General features: G+C 38.3%; 1 long non-coding RNA gene across 2 annotated transcripts; it reads left to right on the top strand.

Moving 5' to 3' along the window:
- The first annotated feature begins 11,381 nt into the window (after window positions 1-11,381).
- On the top strand, window positions 11,382-18,232 carry LOC139082059 (uncharacterized). 2 transcript variants are annotated; one of them, XR_011537753.1, is made up of 3 exons: window positions 11,382-11,663; window positions 14,792-14,946; window positions 17,817-18,232. It is a non-coding gene; the product is annotated as an uncharacterized lncRNA (long non-coding RNA). The 2 variants fall into 2 exon arrangements; XR_011537752.1 differs by having other exon boundaries at window positions 11,478-11,663; window positions 17,716-18,232.
- Window positions 18,233-18,922: the final 690 nt, after the last annotated feature.

The raw sequence follows: 18,922 nt of genomic DNA, 5'->3' as shown, positions 1-18,922 counted from the left end.
AGGTTTTAAAAAGATATATAAGCCAGAGCAGAATTTCGAGTTGTTACTTATAAATGACAATAGTCAGGAAGTATGTCTAGAGTAACGTGCTTGATTTTGTTTAGTATTCTTTAGAGAGTCTTCAGATGTCAGAGTTGGAATGAACTTGGTTACCTCTGTGTTTGACTCGAAATCCCCAGGTATCTATATAAAGACGTTGATTTCTGAACACAAATCATTTTTTCTCCCAAATCTAAGTCGTGTTTAATTGTAATTGCTCCTTTTTCTCATTCTTTCACTGATTTGGGATGGGAGAAATGATGTGAAAACGTGGTATTTCAGGATTTATAACTTCTTCTGTAATGTGGGTACAATGTGAGGGAATGATATAAGTGGTTCTAAGTTTCCATTTTTAAAAATGAAGTAAACAATTTTAACATAAACATTAAAATTTCAGGTAAAATTTAAAGGAGGTAGTTTCCACTATTCATTCTAATAGTATTTCATGGCAACGTGTCTCGTAATCTATTTGTATACAATTTTGAATCTTAAAATTGTGTTAACTAACCTTTTCTTTGATTAACTGCTTTGGTCCTGTGGAAACAAAGGCAGTGTGTTAAAGACATTTAGCAAACTCACAAACAAAATGCCCCTTGCAGTCTAACAGGGCTGAATGTGAGTGGTTGTCTTAGTATTTCTTAACATAGTCGTGAGTTTCGTTTCTCTGTGGGACTGTTAGTTTCTATGGTTATAGCACCCAGCCTGCTGTCTTGAATTTTATGCCATGTGGGGAGGGTGACTAGGTTAGTATAAATTCTCTAAAAAAATCCATTTAAGATGATGTACATATGACAAAAATTGACAGCATCATTTTCATGTAGGAGGAACATTGGCACTTGAGGAAGTCCTGTTTTTGAAAAAGCATTCTGAAAACATAAAGTTCCCTCTTAAAAAAACCGCATTTTAAGATCCAGTTAAGTGTCATTGGGGAAGAAGAAAGGCTGGGGATACGTGCATGCCGGGCCACCGGGAGGACAGGATTCATTTCCTTTTATTTTACCATTACATCTTGATTCTGATAAAATACTGATGTGGAGGGAACAATTGCTTTCTCTAGAAGATTGCTTTGAGGCAAAGAAATCTATAACTTTTTCTTCCTTTGCAATGCAGGGAAATAGAACACCCTGTCCAATGTCTTTGTGGAGATGAAGTGCCATGTGGGGAAGATGAGGCCAGGACATTGCTGCTATTAGGCCTGCCTGGCCCGTAAACTGTAATCTCTTCATGTCCTTTCTTCTTCTATCTGGTCTCAAGGGATGGTGTGCTGTTTCCCAGGCTTTTTCTTTTCTAGAAATCTGACTAATCCTGGAAGCAAACAGGAATCATGTGTAAGAAAGACGCTCCACCTCTACACATCCCCATGACTCACCACTTACTTGAAAGAAGATACCCCTGAGTCACAAGTATCAGTAGTAGAACATGTTAAGCTCTGTGTCCCCGTAAGCTATGTTTAGCATGTGGTCAGATCCCTGTTATGCGCTCAGAAGCTCTCTCTTTTGTGTTTTGCAATTGGATATTTGGCCTTCAAAGTTACAGAGCTTTTATACATACACGTGCACACAAACATACACACGTGCACACACACGTCTAAGCAATCTCTTATTTCAGGATTATCTAATTTCAAGATTCTGCACAAATAATGATCAAGAGCTTTTAGATTCCAAAATAGATGATGTCTTTTTCTTGGGTCAGAAGGGTCTCTTGATTTTAAGTCTGAAGATTCTCAGGAGTAAAAGTATGATGTTAAAGAACTACGCCACCAAGACACATGAGTTTTGATGACACTTTTCCTTTAGTAAATGAACTCCTACTTGATAATTGAAGGAAAGTTGTATCAGAGTCCAGCAGGGTGGTGCAGAAGAGAACAGAAAGGCTTATCTTACACATCCTGCCAGGTAATCGGTGTCATTACCTGTGAGTATCTGAACTGGGATCTCTGTAACTAGGCTGCCCTTGAACCAAGAGTGGATGGGCTGAACAAAGCAATAAAGGCTGAAATCTTGTTGGTGGCAGAGCCTTCAGAACTCACCACAGTTTAATGTATGGCGATTGAGAGGAAATTTAGTGCTCCATGAAGAGGTGCCAGATTGAATTAAAATCAAGCAGCTCGATTCAAACACATTAGCAATCAAATGATATAACTACTGAGATAAATGCAAAGAGAGAGGCAGAAAAAATTTCCCAGGGATTCAAGAATACTAATTAGGGAGGGAAAGACCAGCACAGACATGTTTCCTTGGAGTCTGACTTTAGATTCCAGTTCACCAATAAGACTTGATAACTTGACCCAGTAGTGATTTCAAGTTGATGTTGATTCCACACTTAGACCAGCTTTGCTACTGAAAGGCATTTTCACCTGTCTCATATGTAGTAAAAATGAAAAGAAATGATGTTAAGAATGGGACTGGATATTGTGTTTTTCAAAAGGCAAAAGAAAGTAAGATTATATAAAATGCCACTCTAAGAAATAACAAGGGCCCATCTACTGTAATAGTCTATCTGCGTTCATTCTCTAAAGCCGTTAACTTTATTTTGGCTGCCATAGTACATTTATTCAGTTTCTCTGGGAAACATTTTGCAGTGATTCTAAGCCCATGATTATTAAAATTTTATATAGATTTATTAAATAAATGCATTACCTCTCCTTGCCACACCAAAATTCACACAATCTCATGAAATGTTCTCACAATTTATGAGAGTCAGTTTGACATTTCACAATCTCTCAGAGTTTAGTGTCTTTAGCAGATGTCAAGATGAAGAATTTTAAGTTTAGGAAAGAAAATGTTCGTCTTGCTTAGTTCTCTGGACTGGCAACCATTTTATGTGCCTGGGGCCTTTCTCTTGGGATCTATGACAAGAGGACATTAGTTGCTGTGTAACAACCTCCCTTACAGCAATTCTCTTTACTAAAACAGTAGCTCACTTCCCCAAGGAAGACCAAGAATATTTTGCTGTTTGCTTACATTGTTTATTATCTCTTTCTAGAAACTTTAACTAGACTTATCCTTATGCCCTTGTGTTCTCTTTACCCAACAGAGATCTAAGGTGTCACTTGTTTCAAAGTGACAATATCCTTTTGCGTTGGTTCTGTTGTGCAATGGATCACATGAACTGTGCTTCTCACTGTGTAAGTTAATAGTTGTTGTCCACGGAGTTGAAAAACAAAATTGAGTATGTGTTTTTTGTTGGATTTCTATGGCAACATTGAATCAAATGTTGCGTTTACTCTTTCTTCTTTCAGAAAATACTGTTATTTATTTTCAGTTGTCAAGAAACAGCAAGCTTAGAAGTGGTAATTTTCCTCTGTCTGAAATATATTGTGACAAGACAGGCCAAATTACAGAAAATCAATTAGTTTCTGTTACAAGAGTCGTGTATCCAAAGTCCTGTTCTGTCTCTGGTTACTATAGCTGATGTCTGCTCCTCTCCAAAGGAATTCTTAGGAGAAAATCACCCAAAGATAGTTTCTCTAGAGCAAAATCCAGAAAAGACAAAGGCATTTCATCTCTTTGTTGATTAAGATGAGACAGAAATAATCACTTTCTTCTTACACTTTTAAACCACATAACCTTGAAAGAGCAGTTAATATTTACTTTCTGAGGCCTAAAATTTCTAAATACTACAACTTCTATATCATACTATCTATGCCTTTTGATATAAGAGAAAGGCAATAATGTTTGCCAAGCATGTGGTCTCATATAAGTCTCATCTACATCAAGAACTCTTCTCTGTTGTCCCTTGATAGAAAATCAACTAACAAATTCAACTGGACAAATATATCTAGGCCTAAAGTTTTCGTTATTTCACAATATTATTTTTTCATAGATTTACAGTTAAACATACCTTTCTGCCAAGATAAACATTGTCCCCAAATTTGCCTTGCTTTTCTCTTGTATTTGTTTTTAAGGGAAGGGCTTTTCTTTCAAAGATTCATTTTGGTCTCAGATAACTTCTTGTATTACACCTAGCGAAACCAAAGAGATCTAAAAACAGGAGCACCAGATTTATATGTTTAAAAGTAAACAACATTTATTACTGATTTCAGACTATTAGTAATTCCATTTTCTCTATTATAGAATAGGGCAGCCATAATCAATAAAATCTTTGATTAACATTGACTTGCACTTAATCTTTTTTTTTCCTTCTGCCCAAATACCCCCAGTACATAGTTGTATATTCTAGTTGTGAGTGCCTCTGGTTGTGCTATGTGGGATGCCGCCTCAGCGTGGCCTGATGAGCGATGCCATGTCTGCGCCCAGGATTTGAACCAGCGAAACCCTGGGCCACCGAAACGAAGCACACAAACTTAACCACTTGGCCACAGGGCCGGCCGCATGACTTACACTTAACATAAAGCACAGATGTAGAAGAATTGTTTTAAAGAGTTGTTAAGCAACCTAAAACTTGTAGTAAGCCAAGTTATAAGTCTTGTGTTATCTAGAGCCTATAATTAATTTTTAAAAATCAAAACACTTTTAAAAATAGCCTGGTGTATTGAATTCCAGCATGGTGCTTTTTGTAGAGCCATTTCTGTAAAATGCAAGTTTATTTATAGATTGTAATTGACTCTAAGATGTTACAATATAAAAGGAAATGACACTCTAGGGTCTTTGTTCAGGGCTGTGTGGGGCTCTCTTAGAATGCTCAGTTCACTCAGAGAATTGCTTTTAATCTTCAGAAGCAAAAGGAATTTTATAAATTAAAATTCTTGGCCAGATGGAATTTCCTGATTAAATTTTTAGTGTTTGGTGTTAAACATAATAATGAAAGGAAGAGTTCTGAGAGTAAACCCAATTAACATTTCATAAAATTTATTGCTGTAGCTATGGCTTACCCTTTATATTAATGATTTCCATCCATCGTCTTCCTGGGCAACTTGACTGTCTTGAAAAACTGAGCATAGCCAACTTATCTCCCTCCTTCTCTCTGTTCCTTCTTTCTCTTGTTTGCTCAGCTTTCTTCTCCATCTATTCATTGAGTCCTTCCTAGGCTACAGGCACCATTTTAAGGCTTACTTTTTGCTATTTTTTAGGGATTTTGGTAGAAAGAATATTTTTTAACAGCCTGTAATAGTAAGTCACTGCTGCTAGAGTGGCGTCACTCTTGTTGTACGAGAGACTCTTAATTCCATGTGTAATCAGAGACTAGCTTATAATTTTATAAACACTAGTTTTTGTGATGTTAAAAGCAAAGGTGGACATTCTCCTTGTGTTTTTTTAAATTTCAGCTTTATTGAGGTATAATTGACAAATAAAATTACAAGATATCGAAAGTGTACCTCATGATGATTTGATACACATATACATTATGAAAGGATTCCCACAATCCAATTAATTAACACATCCATCACCTCAGATATTTACTTTTCGAGGGGTTGGGGTGGTGAGAACATATAAGCTCCACTCTTTTAGCAAATTTCAATTATACAATTATCAATTACAGTCACCATGTTATACACTAGATCTTCAGACCTTATTCATCTTATAACTGAAAGTTTGTACGTTTTTTCCAACCTCCCTACTTCTTCCACTCCTAAGTCCCTGGAAACCACTTTCTACTCTCTGTTTTTGTGAGTTCAACTTCTTTTTTTAAAATTCCACGTGTAGGTGATACCATGCAGTATTTGTCTTTCTTTGCATGGTTTATTTCACTTAGTCTAATGCCCTCCAGGTTCATCCATGTTGTTGCAAATGACGGGACTTTTTCTTTCTATTTTAAGGCTGAATAATATTTTATTGTATATATATATACCACATTTTCTTTATTCATTCATCCATCAGTGGGCCCTTAAGTTGTTTCCATAATTTGGCTATTGTGAATAATGCTTCAATGAACATGGGAGTACAGATATCTTTTCAAGATAATGATCTTGTTTTCATTGGATATATGCCCAGAAGTGGGATTGCTGGATCATATGGTAGTTCTATTTTTAGTTCTTGAGGAACCTCCACTTTCTTACAGCAGTCAGATGTTCCCATTCCCACTCAAGATAACTATATTCATTTGGATATGTGGGTATTGCAAAGACAAACTTTTGAAAAGAGAATCTGCCCCACTAGACTGAGATTCTTGAGGACAAGAACCATACATTTCATGTTTCATGTCCTTTCAGTTCTCAGAGTTATGCTAGCTGTGCTGGCCACCATCTCCCCACTGCTCCTGCAAATTATTTCCCCTTCTCCGCCCACTCTATCCATATGACTATGTTAGAGATTGCCAAGCTGATCTAGGACTCCATGCCAGGGCTGGCTACATAATTTATGGGATACAGTACAAATTAAAGTGCAGAATCACTTGTTCAAAAATTATTAAGAATTTCTAGATGGCAACAGCAGAGCATTAAGCCAGCATGGGACTCTTCTAAGCATAGGTCCTTGTGTGATTACACAGGTTGCATGCCCATGAAGCCAGGTCTACTCTACACACACAAGAACATACACACAGAGCCATGGTACATTGGTTCCTGGGGGAAGGGAATATCTCACCCAAATAAGAGCAATCAGCCGTTTCCTGGTTTATTTGTTTGTTTGTTTGTTTGTTTGTACTAGAACTAAGAAAAAAAGTTTGTCCAGTTGGGTAAAACTGAGAACCTATTAGCAGTCTTGTTTTCAGCCATGTGAAGACAGCCATCGACATGCCAAACGCACATCCCTCTAGTCTACCTTAGACATGTGCAGGGGAATTTTGTGCATGAATCAAATACCATCTAAGGTCCTGATAGCCTGCTAGTGTCCGTGTGCCCCTGCAACTTACTATCCACTAGCTTTGAGGCTCAGGAGGCTGGATCAGATGACCTCTGGTGCCATTTTCAAGATCCGTAATTCTCTGAGTCTATAATCAGATTCTGTAAGACTGGCTTCATCTATAAGCATAATGTGTAGGAATACAGAAGAGTGTGTGATTACTCAATTGCTCTGCATAGGTTCATAGAACAATCATTTGCTTAGGCTTTGATAGTGTAGTGACCACTGAGATAAATAACTTGTCCCTTTAAGGCTGGCCATTAGCCAAGGCAATTTTTTAGCAAGGTGATTTTGAATGCCTCCTTGGGGGGCAATCACTTAAGCCTAAGGAAAGAAGACCTCATACCCTGGGGAACCGCGGTCTCCACAGTTTCGGTCTCTTTCTCCTTTTCCCGGTAGTATAGCTCCAAAGGAGTTTCTCGAAGAGGATTTATAAAACACTAGTAAGTGAATAAATGTTGGCTCCTGGCAGACCTCTTAACTGGCATTCTTCTGGGAGCTAATTTTAAAAGGCAACTTTCAGAGCAGGACATAGTAATTTTCCATGGACTGGGGGCTGGGCTTTGGTATTATCTGAGTTTTTTCTATCACCATATTAGTCAGACTCTTTGAGGAGAGAAACAAAGATCAGAATTAAACGAATGCTGTAAATAAAGTTTGAATTGAACAAGTGGTTACTTCTCAAGCATGCACAGAAACCTAGGGGAAACAGCTGGATTTATTGTACTATCCTAACTATTTTGAAATAAAAATGTATACAGACTGAAATGTGTTCCAGTGAGAAATAAGCAATTCCTCAAATATCCCTGAAATATAGGATCCTAGATACAGAACAGCTTGTTGCAGAGTAATATTTAAGCAAGTTATCATTCCTAGGAAGACTTTTTTGTTTCTGTCACCTCTTCGTAAATTTATAGATGAAGATGCTGGCCCCCCAGCATGGTGAAGACTCATATTTTCAGAGTGCGTACCAAGATACACCCAGACCTCTTTTTTCCTGATCATGGCTGGGTTGATAGCCAGAGTCCTGCTTCTGTGCACTGCCTCAGAGGTGAGAAATTGATATGTGTCATAATGATGACTTGCTCTTACATTAATATTTTTAGTTCCTTCAGTTGAATACAATTTAGCTTTTTATCTCCTAAGCAAAAACAGAATAAAGCTAAGGTGAGAGCCATAAGCCTGGAAGGGAAAGCAAGCGTGCAAAGGCAGCCCCTAAGGGAAGGCTCTTCTACAAATGTCCAGAAGACTATGTCCATATGTCTTTCTGGAACTTTTGCCAACATAGTCACAGGATCAAAATTACTTCTTCATGGGCATTATGCAGTGTCACATCTTACAGAGCCAAAGGAATAAATTTCAGACATGCAGAACACACATCCCTTCAGCGTCTCTCAGGCAGGCTGTCAACCCCATAGCATTAATGCACAAATCAAAAAGGGCAGCCAGACCCTTAAGATTTTTCCGGCTAACCTATTCCTTACTGTCTGCCTTCCTAAAGCAGTGGAGTGAAAAACCTACAGCCAGGCCTTTGTCATGGACGCTGCCTTCCCTCATGCAGGCACTCCCAGACTGGAAAAAAATCGGGTAAGAGAGGGAGCTGGAAATAGAGGAAAGAGATTTTGTCAGGCAGAGGAGAAAGAAGTCATATATTCAAGAACTCTCTAGTAAAGGACCTCCACAAAAATTTGGACTGGTGCTGCCTGTCCTTTAACTGGCCAGAAAAGCATATTCCAAATGCCACACCTTTTTCTCCTCAATGTTCTTCTCTTTCTCTTCCTCCCTATGGTCTGTCCTCCACAGCTGAATGCTTCTGAATGTTTTCACTCTTACAAACAGTATGATTCCTGTCAAACCACAGCTTAAACTTTTCAGAAAAGCTCTTGAACTTTCATTTCTGTAACCAAGATCAGCAATCTGTCATGTACAGTGGCGTTTCCAACTGACTGCTGGAAATCTCCACCTGGATGCCCTGTCAGCACCTTGAAATCAACATGTCCACAATCTCAGCATCTTGCCTCCTGGATGTAATGTTCTGTCCCTGGACTTTTTCCTGTTAATAATAAACCACTCTGAGTCATTCTGGCTACAAACATTGAACTTACATGTGAATATTGCCTCTCCTGTACTGTCACATGTGTTTGGTGATCACCAGGTTTCTGGCATTCGTGACTAAGTGGAGATGATGCCTCCTTAGGAAAATAAACAGATGTGTGGGAGAGGATACTAAGTGCACTTTTGGACACTTTGAGCTCAAGATGTCAGTGGGAGATCTAAGTATCCACCAAGGAGGCTAGACTGGAAATATAAATTTGGGAGTCATAAGAAGACAAGTGATGGTTAAGACCATGAGAATGATTGAGTTACCTGAGATGGGATGTGCGTGTGTGTGTGTGTGTGTGTGTATATTCCTGAGAGCAAAAATGAGGTTTCTGGATCAGAGGCAGAGTTATTCTAACTGTATGGGTTCCTCATATTCCACTCTCCCTTTCTAGGTCAATGTGATGAAAGTCAGATGTCAGCCTGCATGTGCACAAGGTTTTTTGCATTATAAAAGATGGACTCCAAAATTATGAATTGGGAACCAGTCACAAAGATTATCTCATATGTTTTCCTCTAGACGTTTTATAGTTTAGGTTTTACATTTTGGTCTATGATACATTTTGAGTTAATTTTTGTGTATGGTGTAAGGTATGGATCAAAGGTCTTGTCTTTTTTAATGGATATTTGATTGTTCCAGCACCATTTGTGGAAAAGACTATTGTTTTTCTGCAGAATTGTTTTTGCATCATTGTAAAAAAATAAGTTGTTTATGTATATGTGGATCTATTTCTGGACTCCATTTTGTCCTAGTGACTTTTATGTCTGTCTTTACATCAGTACAACACTGTGTTGATTATTATAGCTTTATAATAAACCTTGACATTGGTTTTTGTTCTCCAATTTTGTTCTTCTTTTTCAAAGTTGTTTTGGCTATTCTAAGTCCTTTGTGTTTCCATATAAATTTTAGAATCAGTTTGTCAATTTCTACAAAAGACATTGTTGGGATTTTGATTGAGATTGCATTGAATCTGTAGATAAACTTGTGGACTGCTGACATTTAACAATATTGAGTCTTTATTTAGTTCTTTAATTTCTCTCAGCAATGTTTTCAGTGTACATGTCTGGTAGAATTTTGTCAGCTTTATCCCTAATTATGTTATATTTTTGGTGCTATTGTAAATGATATTGTTTTAATTTTGGATAGTTTGTCACTAGTATGTAGAAACATAACTGATTTTTTTGCATATTGCATTCTACAAACTTACTAAAAATCATTTATTAGTTTATTAGCTTTGTTGTAGATTCCATCAGATTTTCTACATGGACAATCATGTTGTCTGCAAATAAAATCAGTTTTACTTTTTCCCTTTCCAGACACATTTTTGTCTTGCTTTATTGCACCAACTAGAAATTCTAGGACAAATCGGAACAGAAGTCATGAGAATGTACATTCTTGCTTTGTTCTTAATCTTAAGGAGAAAGTATGTTTATATATATTTACCCATTTAGTTACTAGTTCCAGCACTCCTTGATTCTTTGTGTAGATACATATTTCCATTGGTTATCATTTTCCTTCTGCCTGAAGGACTTCCTTTACCCTTTCTTATAGTCCAGGTCAGCTGATGAGGAATGATTGCAGCATTTCCATGTAAACAAAAAAGGCTTTATTTTGCCTTTATTATTAAATATTATTATCAATTTTTTTTTGCTGAGTGTAGAATTCTAGACTGACAGTTTTTTTCTCTAGCTGATTTTAAGATTTTTCTCTTTATCACTGGCTCTGAGCAATTTTATTTGCTGTGCCTTGTACTTGAGATGTATTTATCTTCTTAGATCTGTGGATTTATAGGTTTTACCAGATACGGAAAATTTTCAGCTATTATTTCTTCAAATATTTTTTTTGTTCACCTCCTCCTTCTCCCCTCCTCTCCTTCAGGGATTCCAGTTTCATAGATATTAGGCCCCTTAATGACATCCCACAGCTTCCTGAGAGTCTTTTCATTTTTTAAATTTCCTTTTTCTTTGTGCATTTTTATTTGGATAGTTTTTATTACTATTTCTTCAAACCACTAATCTTACTTTCTGTAATGTCTCATCTGTCGTAAGTTCCATCCAGTGTATTCTTCGTCTCAGACACACCTTTAGCAATGAGGTCTGTGAGGAAGGAGCATCATTCCTCAGGTGGACATTCAGGGTCCTAAAGAAATTTTCCAAAGTGTGGATCTGGCAGCCCTTTTCTTCATGCATTTGCTGACCTTCCCTTCTTTCAGTTTTAATTTTTATCCAGGGCACACATACATGGTTTAATAAGCCAGGCAGATACTTAAAATATATGTACTAGTTAGAATTAGTTTCAGCTCCATTTAACAGAAATCCAAAATAACGGTGTCTTAAATATATAAGGTTTATTCTTTCATAGTAAAAGCTGTCTAGTGCTAGATAGCCCAGGGCTTGTTTGGCAGTTCCTGAAGTTATCAGAAAGATAAGCTCCTTCTAGCTTTCTGCTTCTCTGGCCTTAGTCACAATAAGCTCCAGCCATTCATGTCTGCATTCCAGGCAACGGAAGGAAGAAAGAGGGAAGGACAAAAGCCATGTCATACTCAACACTTCTGCTTACGTCTCATTGGCCAGAATGAAGTCACATTGCCACTTGAGCTGCAAGAGTGACTGAGGAACGTGGCGTTTGATCTGGGCACGCTGCTCTCCTGAATAAAATTGAGATTCTATTACCAAGGAAAAAGGGAAGAATCGAAGCTAACAACATTTCTGTCATAGTTTCTAAAAAGAACTGTGTCCTCTGACCATCTTCTAACTCATCCCGATTCCCATTTCCTAGAGGTAACTATTTTTAACTCTTTTATCTGTTTCCCCAGCATTTACCTTCATATTCAGACAAAAACAACAACATTGTGCTGCTAATTCTTTTCTTGTTTTAAATATTATCTGTTTATTTTACTATGGAAAATGAGAAGTTTGCCTCTCTTGCAGCCTTATGCAAATACCATTCCCATTCCCTTCACCCATTCTTGCAATATAATTGTCATAATCTTATTCACTCAATACTCAATGTTTATATTGTTATGAGCATATCAATATGAATCAAAGTTGTGTTATGTAGTATATTGTAGTTACATATCGTTTTTTTAATTTTTAATTTTGACTGAATTACGTTTTCCTTTGCTTAGTTTTATACATCCCTAATTTATTCCTGAGCTCTTAATTTAAGTGTAAATTGCATCTCAGTACAGCCAAACATATATTTATCTATCAATTTCACCTTTGTTTTAGAGACATGCTTCTGGGATCCTCTGTTTCCTGTTGTTCTGATCTGGGCTGGTTGCTCCCTGGTCCTGATACAGAACTGTCTTCTCGAACAATCCTATCATTATCCTGGGGATTTCCTTCACTTGGTGAAATGTTTTGCATCTCGTATTTCCTTGATCCCATCCTATGTCTTCTTTCTTGATTTGTTTCCTTGTTTCATAAGGCGTATTCTCTTGTAGCTTCTTGAGAAAGGACACATTAGCAGTAAATCTTTTTGAGAAGCATCTCTGATAGCATCTTTGATCTAACCTCATACTTGATTGATAATTTGGATGGGCTTAAAGTTCTAGGCTGGAAATAATTTCCTCCAGATTTTTTTTTCTTTTTCCTCTAGACTTTATAAAGACATTGTTCCATTCTAGTTTTCAGTGTTACTATTGAGAAGTGCTATGCCAATCTGCTTCTCAACCCTTTTATGTTGTCTGCTTTTTTTCTTTGGATGCTTTTTGGATCTTCTCTTTCTTCCTAGTGTTCCAAAATCTCATAACAATGTCTCTTTATGTAGATTTTTAAAAATCTATTAAGCTGGGTGTTCCATTGACTAGCTCAATCTAAAATTTCTACCATTCGGTTCTGGATAAAAATTTTGAATTAGTTTTTTGGTAATTCTCTGTTCTCTCTTCCCAGTGCTCCTACTTTTCAGATGTTGGGCCTCTTAGATTGATCTCCTCTTTCAGTATCTTTGTTATTGTGGGTTTATGCTCTGCTTAGGCATTTTCTGTCATTTTTATATAATTTCAAGAAGGAGTAATGGTAAATACATGTGTCCAGTCCTCTGTATTTAACTGGAATGCTCTGATCTCTTTTCAGATGTTTTTATGGCAGGTAGGGAAGCTAACATAGAAATCCATATGGTCCCTCTGAGATGAGAGACAGATTTCCTTTTGTTGGTCTGATTCTCCCACCTATCAAACTTTGCTTCAGGATGTTTACACAAAGTAGAAACAAAGGCGAGTAAATGAGAGTAGAGCAGGACCAGGTGCAAGCCCCTTGGGAGTGTTATTCACTCTCTCTCTCTCAACGCATACTCATTTCAGAAATAAGGGACAATAATGCCCACCTTTTATAGCTTAGGTTATTGGGACAATCAAACGAAGGCATGTAAATGAACATTATTGGAAAGATGTATAGTGGTATGTTAATGTGAAACATTATAACTCTCAGAAAATACAACAGAACCTGCTAATGAGACTTAATTAGGACTTCTTGTTGCTCTTTTTGACCAGGGCAAGCTAAATAAAGCAAGAATAGAAAAAACAAGAGTCAGGTAAGATACTATTCAAGGTCAGTGGAAAGGAAGGTCACAGAGGAAGCTCTGGGCAGTGGATGGTGCGCAGGCCTTTGAGACAGACAGACAGACAAGGTTTACACCCTGATTTCAGAATTTTCTGGGCCATCCATAAATGTCTTTGTCTGCAAAATGAGGAACATAAAGCCTACCTTACAGTGTTGTTATATGAAATAGACTTACAGAGATAGAAACAAACGTAAAGCCCCTGGCACATAGCTGGCATTCAATCCTTGTAGCAATTATCAGTGGTTAGGTGTCTGCTGGTTGGAGCCAGGCTGTCTGGGTTCTGTCTTATCATACCATTTAAGATTTGTGATTTGGGGCAAATTACTCTACCTCTTTGGGTCTGTTTCCTCATCTGTAAGATGGGATAGTAACAGTAGCTACCTTAAAGAGTGGTTATGAGTATTAAGTAAGTTAGTCAATGGAAAATGTCTAGAATGGAGTTTTGGCACATAATCACCACTCAGTAAATATTAGCTATTATTATTGTTATTAGCTACTGAATAATAAAGCAACTGTTTCAACCATGCATTGAGTCCAAATAAAGCCACAGATGTAATTTAATTTGTGTGCTAAAATAAAGTTGCACATAATAAATAGAGATGACTTGTCCTGGCATTGGGTGGCTCATTATCTAAAGGGCCTCCAGTCCTGTGTCCCTGGTCCCAAAGGTCCTTAAGCCAGGGATGGCTAGAGTGAGAACATTCGAAGACATTCTGATGTCAGGGCTCTGGGCCAAGTCCTGATTCTGCCCTGAAAAGTAGAAGCCCTAAATTGGGAAACAACAAGGGGAAGAGGCGGGGTGTGTTATCTCCTAATCAGCCTTCCTGACCTTGTGGGCATCCCCAAATAGCTTCAGACAGTATGGCCTTTCCATTTGGTGCCCAAACTGAGAACTTATAGAAAGTATTGAACTTTGCCCTCCTGACTTCTAATATTCTGATACTAGTTGCCTACCCCAACCAATGACTAGATTGACTGTGGAGACCTCCTAAGCCACTCACCAGCCCCGACTTTACCCCAGCTTGCCTTTGACACTAAGCTCCCTCTGGCTTGGGACTGCCAGCTTCATGCTCTGGAGTGGTTCCAAATTATAAGGAGGGCAGCATTGCCCAAGTGCTCAATGAATATTTGTTGAATGAATAACTAATCAGTGGGGGGTAATACAGTGAGTATATCTGTGTTTGTAGCATAGCATATATATGATACATGGAGGTAATACGTAGCTTCTGTTTTTTTTGTTTTTGTTTTTGGAGGAAGATTAGCCCTCAGCTAACTACTGCCAGTCCTCCTCTTTTTGCCGAGGAAGCCTGACCCTGAGCTAACATCCGTGCCCATCTTCCTCTAGTTTATACGTGGGACGCCTACCACAGCATGGCTGCCAAGCAGTGCCATGTCGGCACCTGGGATCCGAACCAGCGAACCCCGGGCCGCCGAGAAGCGGAACGTGCGAACTTAACCGCTGCGCCACCGGGCCGGCCCCAGTAGCTTCTGTTTTTAAAGGTAATATCTCATGTTTGCTACCCTCCCCTAGGCTCATGTTCTTGCATTGTTGTGGTTTAGTGTTTGTGTCTCTTGTAAAAGACTGTGAACCTCTTGAAGGCATGGGACTTATTTTTCTCACCTATAATATTTGAGGAGTGGATGAATGAATGAATCTATCCATTCAACAAATATTTGCTGAACTCCGAACAGTGATCTGGAGATATAGCAACGCTCAAGACAGATGAGGTCTGTGATCTCATGGAGCTTACATTTTAGAGGAGGAGACAATCCATAAATGAGTAAATGAACAAGGTAATTTCAGATAGTGAATGCAATAAACCCCTCATAAATTCCATCAGTGCAAATTTCTTTGGCATTTTCTCATAAGGAAAACGTAGTGTGTAATTTGTCCCTGAGTGCCTTCTCTGTGCAACAGATCTCTACAGAGGGAAGAAGTATAGAGTGCAAGGATTTATCTAAATTACTAAACTGTAATGATCTAGTCCTCCAAAATGAGACAAGCGGCAGCACTGCTTAAGTGTTTTAGCTTGGCCTGCAATTTGCTAATCAGAGGCTGGAGGTGACATGCCATAAAACTACACAGGCTTTTAACTGATAGGTTTACAGAAGGTTCAGCAGCAAATCTGTGGTCTGTAATTGAAGTTTAAAGGCACAGATCTCAGGTCATTTAAATAAAAAGCTCAATATTGCTTCCACCTTCTCCCTTTTCTAAAAATTGAAGGAAAACATCTGTCTCAGAAATAATCTGATACCGGTCTGTAACTCCCAGTGAAGAAAAAAATTGAGAACTATTGACAACCAAGTCCTTATCCATAGCACTTTTAACTTATAAGTGTATGTAAGAAAAATTCTTTCTTAAAAACATGATCAACGTATTTTGGAAATACAACTCTATGTGTCTAAATGACAAAAGGAAAGCAAACTTAATTAGCCTAGACCAAATTTCACCCTTTGATACACACAGGTAACTCCCACTGAGATAATTATACAAAAGCTAAGGCTGTGTTTGGATCTCAGAATAATATGTTTTTTCTCAAGAGCTGCAGTTGATCTTTAGCATGTGTGCGTGTTCTCTGTACATAGTGTTTGTAAGTATGTGTAGTGTGTCTGTGTCTCTATCTACTGCCTAGGAAAAGAAGGGTTTTGAAAACTGAATGACTGAGTAGAAATTAGGGCTAAGAGGATGAGTACTCACTTTCCTTCTTGTTAAATGATTTCTGCTTGTGGCCTTCAGAAAAGCTTATGTTTTAGAGGTTTGTGTGTGTGTGTGCACATGCGTATGAGGATCCTCCTCTCATCCTCTGTGATTAGAGTCTATAGGTGGCCAAGAAGTGGGATAAATAGGAAATGGAGCCAGGAAACCGAAATGTCACCAAATAGGGTGCTTCCACGAGTGTTTCCCTCCACCAGCATTGCTTGGTTTCCTTTCTGACCTCTGTTCTGTAGAAGCTGAACCAAGGAAGGAGCAGAAGGAAATAAGAAAGGCTACTGCTTATCTTCCACAACCATAGTCCTCATGTTCAAAATAAAGCTTCAGAATCTTGGGATGAAGAGCATTGACATTTTGGGGGAGGGGTGTACTTTTAACTTTGTATTAAGTCAAATTCTGTGATGTGATACAAATAAATTACACATTTCATCCTACACATCCATGAAAATAGTGAGAATAAATTATCCAAAGAGATTACTCCTTAGAAAAGAGCTGTTATACAATTTCTACTCTTGCCCTTAATGTTTCACTTAGATTGATATTCAGAATGTTATCAGAACACATTGATCCAAGCGAGATACTGCCCGAGAATCTCAGTTATCGTTTACTTTCCTTATATACTTCCACATGCATTTATGAAGCTGAAGGAAGCACATGTGTGCAAATAGACAGACAGACGAACACATGATGCTCTGTCTCATGCAGTGCAATCCTATTGACAGGCTAGTTTCTAGTAGGTGCCCAGTCAGTTGGTTTCACAGCTTAGCTATTCATCGTCAGACAGGGGGTCTGTGTTTCCCCCATGCACTTCCAGTTTGCAGAATAGTGCCAGACTGGCATCTTGTCTTGTGACTTGATAACAGATTCCACTAATAGCACATCCAGTGGTACTCACATCCAGTCCCACTCAGTGTGGGGGGGAATCTGGCAGTTAGTGCCAGCCTGAAGAACTGCAAGGATTGGGGCACACACATGCCTGGTCACGTATAAGGAGGCGGCAGTGAATTCACACCCTTTGTGTGCACAAGGAATTGCAAAAGGGAGTTTTGAAACTGAAAAGATGAGGGAGGATAATGGGTAAAGACTTTCCTGATAGCTGCCATCCTCACTTTGTGAAATCTGGGGTGAAACAAAATCACCATTGTTTCATGAGGTTGGGACCATGCCTAGCTCTGTGCTCTATTTATCCCTCAGCACATTGCTAGTTCTCAATGATTATCATTATCATTATTAATGATGGTAATACTTGACAACATGGTAAATAACTTGAAAAGAGCTAGTTTCCTGAAGAAAAAAAATGTCACTGTAATAATAGCTCTTTTACACCGTAATAAATAGCACATTTGTGTCTTGGTATTTTAAATTATGTCTTTGTTTGCCGAGGCTGGAGGGCATAGGGTGCAATTTTGAAATCCAATAAGTGAACAAATGAATTAGCATTAGGAAAAGGGGACATGTTAATCAAAACCAGCCATTTGGACTTCGGGTCCTTAATTGCATGTAAATTTTCTGTTTTACTTTTTTCTTTCTAATATCACTTATTTCTGGATTTGCAGAGCTAGCGTTATCCGTAAGAGGATGAGAATGTTGCTTACTGGGTGCTGAGGTTTTAGGCTATGCCACATAAAATAACTCATGAAGGAATACCCTTTAATAGATGTGAAGCTGAAAAGGCAAATGTACCAGAAGCAAGGACTGAGAAGGACCCTGCAAGCTCCTGACTCACCCAGCTTCTCTCTGACTTTGATCAGTCGATAGTAGGAGCAAGAAGACAGACCTGGATAACCAGCCTCTGAAAAACAGAAGGTTAATATGTTTTTTTCCAGGAGACTTGCCAAAGATCCTGCTCAATAGTCTGATTGAGAAAAATTTATGTGTTTCCCCCTACCTGTATCTTGAAACATTTTCCTGCATGGTAAATATATTTACCTTGGTAAATAATTTCAATTAAACTGGAATTAGAAAAAAAAATAACATTTTCTGCAATGTGAAACAATAGCTCAAACTTTTTTGCCTCTCCTCTTTCTGTGATTTACAATGACATCTAATACTGGAATAAAAACTCGAATATGATCTATGAAGCTTGAAGTGCATTTCTTTTAGAAATGGTTTGGCATGAATGTATTTGTGCAACCGAACTCATTTGTTTTAAAAGATGGCAGAGTAAATTTTAACTAGAAAACCCCTTGGAATTCCAAATACACATTCTCTGGGGGTATACCTTTATTTTAAGAATCTGGTACAAAAAGATAGGAATCCGTTTCAACTAAGAAAGCCTTTCTTGAATTAACAGCTTGGTAGATAAAGTGTCTTCTTGGTGGAAGTAATAATAATGAAGATGATAATATCTCCTTGAGCAACATCCCCCTTTCTCCAATGAGCACCAGTAGCTGGCTGTACTGCATCTACAGCTTATGAATTTACCTTGCTCCCTGATGCCTCATTTCCTTGGGCTCCTTTGCTTAAGGCCCTAAAAACATACTTGGAGAAGCATTGTTCCATCTCCTGTTTTCAAGCTTTGTCATGGAGTCCTCATTTCCTTTACTTATACCATTGGAACACTCCTTGCCCTACACTTTGAGTTCCATCATGGTCCACCATGGGCTCGATTTTCTCTCGGAGCCATTAAACAGTTTCTGAGTATGGAGGAGCCTCTCTTCTAGGTCTGCTGCATTGTTCTGGCTGAACTGGGGACTTCATGCAGCTGCTGCCTCTGACCACTTCTGCACCACTTGGACTGAGCGTCCCACTTCCTGTGCGAGG

This window comes from Equus przewalskii, chromosome 2 (assembly GCF_037783145.1).
Source record: "Equus przewalskii isolate Varuska chromosome 2, EquPr2, whole genome shotgun sequence".
Taxonomy (NCBI): Eukaryota; Metazoa; Chordata; class Mammalia; order Perissodactyla; family Equidae; genus Equus; species Equus przewalskii.
This window is presented reverse-complemented; position numbering and strand designations above follow the sequence as displayed.